Source organism: Schistosoma haematobium, chromosome ZW (assembly GCF_000699445.3).
Source record: "Schistosoma haematobium chromosome ZW, whole genome shotgun sequence".
In the NCBI taxonomy this organism is placed as follows: domain Eukaryota; kingdom Metazoa; phylum Platyhelminthes; class Trematoda; order Strigeidida; family Schistosomatidae; genus Schistosoma; species Schistosoma haematobium.
The window spans coordinates 51,299,927-51,306,168 of NC_067195.1; positions in this window are offsets into that span (position 1 = coordinate 51,299,927).

Genomic DNA, 6,242 nt, shown 5'->3' on the forward strand with positions numbered 1-6,242 from the left:
ACCTTATTTTCCTGGGATCTATCCTGGTAACAAGCGGTGCAGCTGCCGATAATAGGAAAGCATACTTGTACATGTAATTGTTGTTACCACTAAAATGTGTTTATCTTATTTATGCAGATACTGAAACGACTATCAGGGAAGCTGAAGTAAATGGACACATTTAACCGTGACATACAATCGAATGTACTTTTGGATAACCATTGTTCGATAATCCCTAATTACTCTTTATATTCTCAACAAAATTGGAAGGGGGACCGGTGTTGCTAAAAGGTATAGATGCCTATGAGAAGTGTATACTAAAGGTACCCGAAGAAATTAGTCATTCATGTTACTCAAAATTGACAATATGTGGATAACTTATTCCCCTTGGGATATACATATTGTACATCTGCTTCTTAATATATAACGCTCGTCTGTTAACCACTTAGATTGTTGCCGTCTAGGATTATTCAATAACGGTTTATTAACTCCTACATTAGACGAGGAAATACATAAACTTATCTAAAGAGACAATGTCTCTTAAAGTGACACAGTAGTCTATTTCGCACAATAAACGGCGTTCACATTAAGGCCTCAAACTTCACATGGACAGAATCAGAGAAATGCCCATTCCTTGTGATTTCCATCTAAGAGGTATTAGGTGAGGATGAATTGTGGAATAACACTAAAAGTTATCTGCCTTAGTTTCTAGGAATCTAAAACGAAGAAGAAACCTCTAAAGATGAAACGGTTGTGGGAGTGTAACAACTCTTTTACACGTGAAACCTTTATAATCGAGGTATAGTAACCTAGTCAAATCAGAAATCGGAAGTAAAGGAGTTCAAAGATATGTTCGGAAAGTTATATATACTGAGTATCGCTTAATCTAAGCTAACTAGTAGTTCCGACAGATGCATAGCGCAGCGTTCCCGTTTGTGATCTGGTGAGGATGCGTGACCTGTAGTCTTGAGTTAAGTGTAGCTGGTAAAACTGATGCAGTCAGCATCAATGTTGAAGACTAAAAGAACTGTTTATTTGGTGAATTTATTTACCTTAGATTTCTAGCAGCTTACAGGGGAACATAGACACGCCCTCACGTCTTTATTCATACTGAGCCAACAAAATTGTTGTTCTGTGATTGTTGCTCGAACACCTGGATGAGCAAGTCTGTGCAACGTATTGAAGACGTTGTGTCCATAAAGTTATGGTAAGATTAAATTAAACCTAACTGTAGATATGTGATATAGAAAAATTTATTTTCTCCATCTGTAGTTTCAGGGTTATCGAAGATAATGAGTTCTGGAGTCACACGTTCATAAACTAGACAGCTTCAAATAAATCTGTGGCTATACCTAGATAAACCATGAGGTTCACTGTTCATTGAAATAAAGGCAAAAGCTCTGAAACGTTCCCACTAAACGGCACGAAAAACAGGATTCCAAAAGGTGAATCCAATCGACTGTTTTTGTATATCAATTACTAAACTAAAATGAGACCATGGATTTTCACTTAAACTACGGCAAGATATGGGTCTCGGATACAAATAAGAAAAGAAAGAAATAGCCGAATACTTTAAATCTAAACTGTTACCAAAATTTTTAACATCAATACATGCTTCTAACTAGCAGAAACTTGAATCGTCGAAACTTGATTTCTTCACCCTTAAGGGTGATTAATTTAACTAATCAAATAATAGCGATCTGGCGTACAGTAATTTCACCGAGTAAAATAGTTAATGCATCGCTAAAATCCTCTTCATTATTTTTAGAAATGGCGTGTTGTGCTTTCATGTATATCTAGTAGTTTATCTGTATTTTTATTCTCTACCATCTGGGTTGAATTCGTAGGTTGCGTCGGAATCGTTCATTTTTCAGGCTGTTTTATTTGCAACTAAGTTGTAAGTTGCTTCTAGTTCTTTCGAATTTGTAACATGTTACATTCAGTTGATGATGTCACAGGTATTCAGTGTTTGACAACGCTTCTACCAGTAACACCTTCTAATATATTTCGTTCCCACCCAGAGAAATCAAAAGACAGAGTCGAGGAGATCGGAAGAGTATATTTGGCGATGACCAATATATCGGAATTCTCTGATCTAATCTGGCTAGCGATTGCGGTTGATGTTGAGCACGGCGTTACCACACGTGATCTGGTGCGGATGCCTGACCGAGCGCCTTCAGCTAGATGAGTCCACTAAAACATATGGTCAGCATCCAATGTCGAAAACTTACAGAGCTATTTATTTTGGGGATTTATTTACCGCTACAGACCACTTCCCCCTAGTGGGGCAGTGACGACCCTAAGACGTGGCCAGCCAGAAGTTTAAACCCAACGAGTTTGTCGTTGGTAAACACTCTTCTGATAGCTTACTAAATTTAGCAGCGTCTGGTCGTCTTTCCTTACTATATGGGACGGAGGTACAACATAGTAAAAAAAGAAAATGTACAATGCAAATTTCGGATCCTCATAAACGTCATCGTTCTTTTCCAGCCGTCCTGGAAAAGGAAAAAGAAAATGTAAGTGCATGTCGAAATACACTCGTATGTGCGTAAAAACACAATGTCGGCGGAAAAAAACGGAAAATAAACTCATGAACACGTAATAGCGTTAAAAAAATTTTTTTTTGTTTTTTTTTAATAGAAATAAAAATATATAAGCATATTGAAATTGTTTTTTTTAAGAAAATAATATAAAATGTCGAGAAGTGCCTTACGTGCAATAGTCGTTTAAATGTTCTGGAAATCTCACCCTTCTTCCAGAACGCGTCGTTTTAAGTTTATTTTCGGATACTGTCGAAGTATCATCGTGTGTGTTGGTTGTCGGATGAGGTATTATAAGTGTCGGAGTCGTGTCGTTCGATTGTACCGAAGGAAAATCCACGTAGATAGGATTTCCTTCTAAATACGCTGCTTTTAAGCGATCGATACTGATGCTATCGTTGGTTCTGTTCTTATCGACTATATAGTACTTAGATTCACGTTGAAGAACTTTGAAGAGTTCTTCGTATGCTGATTCGAATGGTCGTCGATGCGAGTCTCGACGAATGAAAACGTGTGTACTATATCGTAAGTCAGGCTGAACGAAAACATCAGTTGATTGAGGTCGAGTGGAAGCAGGTTTAACTGAACGCATTGCGTTTGTAAGCCTGTTCGTGTAGGAGGTTAGATCCATGTTCATTGAAGAGGATGAAGGATCCACGAATTCTCCTGGAAGTCGAAGTGTCGTTCCATAAACGAGTTGAGCCGCAGTGTATCCAATGTCAGCTTTCATTGCATTGCGGATACCTAGTAAGACGAGTGGAAGAGCGTCGGTCCATTGTGAAACGTTTGCAGCTGATAGCGAAGCTTTCAGTTGTCGGTGAAAACGTTCTACCAACCCGTTTGCTTGTGGATGGTAGGCGGTCGTTCGGAATCGAGTGATTCCTAAAAGTGTGGTCAGACGACGGAAAAGATCAGATTCAAACTGACGTCCGCGGTCTGTAGTGATGGTTGAAGGGCAACCGAAGTTTGCTACCCATCGTTCGACGAAGGTGCGGGCCACTGTTTCAGCAGTGATGTCCTTGATAGGTACTGCTTCTGGCCATCGAGTGAAACGGTCTACGCAGGTCAGGAGGTAAGAGTATCCATTTGAATCTGGTAAAGGTCCTACCAAATCCAGATGAACATGGTCGAAACGAGCATCGGGAGTTTTAAACGAGCCTAAGGGACATTTATTGTGTCTGATAACCTTAGATTTTTGGCAGCTTACACAGGAGCGTGCCCACTCCCTCACGTCTTTATTCATTCCAGGCCAGCAAAACCTTTCTGCTATAAGCTTGATGGTTGCACGAACACCTGGATGCGAAAGTTTGTGCAATGTGTTGAAGACATTGCGTCGATAATGTTTCGGCACGATTGGGCGATCCCTACCTGCAGATGTGTCACAAAGTAAGGTTTCCTTACCTGTTCCCATCTGTTTGATGCGTAGTTTAAGTGTTGTGGACGATAACTCGTGCTGAAGATCACTGTCTTCTTTTTGAAGCTGGGCGAGTTTAAGAAGGTCGATTCCTTGGAAACTGTTCAAGGAAGTTATACGAGATAAAGCGTCTGCAACTACATTGTTTGCTCCAGAGATGTGTTGAATATCTGAAGTAAACTGTGAAATGTAGTCTAGTTGTCGAGACTCACGGGGAGAGTACTTGTCAGAAGGAGAGCTTAACGAGTAAGTGAGCGGTTTATGGTCCGTGAAAAGAGTGAATTCACGACCTTCGATGTAGTGTTGGAAATGCTGTACAGCACAATACATAGCTAGGAGTTCCCTACCGAATGTGCTGTACCTCGATTCGGTGTCTAGCAACCCTCTAGAGAAAAATGCCAAGGGTTGCCAGGAGTTGTTAACCCATTGTTGTAAGACTCCTCCGACTGCCGAGTCGGATGCGTCTACTGCGATGCTAATGGGTGCTCGGGTGTCCTGATATGCGAGCATTGTTGCTTTAGCAATCAGTTCCTTAACTGTGGAGAATGCTTTTCGTGCGGTGTCGTCCAAATTAATGGATTTCGCATTTCCACGAAGTTGGTCGGTCAGAGGTTTCATAGGCAATGCGCATTTCGGTATGAAACGTCTATAGAAACTTACGAGGCCGTTAAACGTGCGTAATTGCTTGACGGTGGTCGGTTCTGGGTAATCCAGAATGGCCGCCACTTTGGTTCTAAGGGGTCGGATACCTTGAGCATCGATAGTGTGTCCCAGAAAGTCTAACGAGTCGGTTCCGAACTGGCATTTCTGAACGTTTACAGTTATGCCATGTTTTTGAAGTCGTTCGAAAACAAGATCCAGATGCTTGAGATGTGTTTCTCTGTCCGGACTTGCGATTAGACAGTCGTCAACATACGCGTGTACGAAGTTGAGACCTCGAAAAACGTCGTCTATGAATCTTTGGAATGTTTGAGCAGCATTCCTTAGACCGAAAGGCATTCGCAAAAATTCATAGAGTCCGAAAGGAGTTATGATAGCTGTTTTCGGTATGTCGTCAGTAGCCATAGGGATTTGGTTATACGCTTTAACCAAGTCGATTTTCGAAAAGACAGTTGTACCTTTCAAGGTAGCTGTCAAATCGTGAATGTGAGGCAAGGGGTAACGATCGGGAATGGTTTTCGCGTTCAATCGCCGATAGTCACCAGTTGGACGCCAATCGTTGCTGTCCTTTTTAGGGACCATGTGCAACGGAGATGCATATGGGCTACTTGACGGTCGTATGATTCCTAAGTCCATCATGTGATCGAATTCGTTTTTCGCTAACCTTAGCTTTTCAGGAGCTAGTCGTCGTGCTTTAGAGAATACAGGTGGTCCTGTAGTCGTGATGTGATGTGTAACGTTGCTGGTTACACACGGTAGTTTCGGTTGAGTTTGTTGTATCCCAGGGTACTTATCGAGTAGTGGTTGATAGAGTGGGTCTATCATATGTTTAACTGTGACTGGGGATACTCTACAACCAGTAAAAGAAGTTACGCAAACGGACAAATTAGTGTTCCCGTCTACTAGCCTCCGTTTGCGCGTGTCGATGGTCAGATTATGGTGTTGTAGAAGATCCATACCAATGATTGGCATAGAAACATCTGCAACAACGAAAATCCAGTGGATGGGTTTGCGTAAACCCACGTTAAGGTAAACGTACCTTTTGCCATACGTAGCGATCGGTTTTCCGTTTGCCGCCTGTAAGTTAAAAGCCGATTCCTGAAGCCGGTCGTTAGGATTTGCTGGGAGAACGCTAACTTCTGCGCCAGTGTCGACGAGGTAGCGAACTATCGTTGTCACATCTGTGACGAATAACAGACGGCTTTGTTCGCCGGCTACGGTTGCCGTTAACGCGTGCAGGCTTGGAAGTTTCCCGAATTGCTTTTCGAATCAGTCGGTTTCGTGTTGGGAAAATTGCAGGGTTTTCTGCAATTTCTGGAAAGCTTTCCATACTGGTTATGATACCAGCACCAGTCGGGGTTATCTGTCTCTCGTGGTCTAGAGACAGATAGCTTGCGAGAAATGCTTCTACGTGGTGTGCGCGATCTCTTACGGTCGGTACGAAGACTAAGATAACGCGTGAGTGTGTGACATAAGTCGTTTATATCATTCTGAGTCGTTTGAGGTTTTTCTTTGACTGAAAATACCTCGGTAGTAGATTTCGTAATTTCTAAAATGCGGTCGGCAGATGCAGCTAGCTCGTCTAAGGCGTTGTTCTGGAACGAGACCAGAACTGCTTGCACCTGTTGGGGAAGTTTTGACAAGAAGAG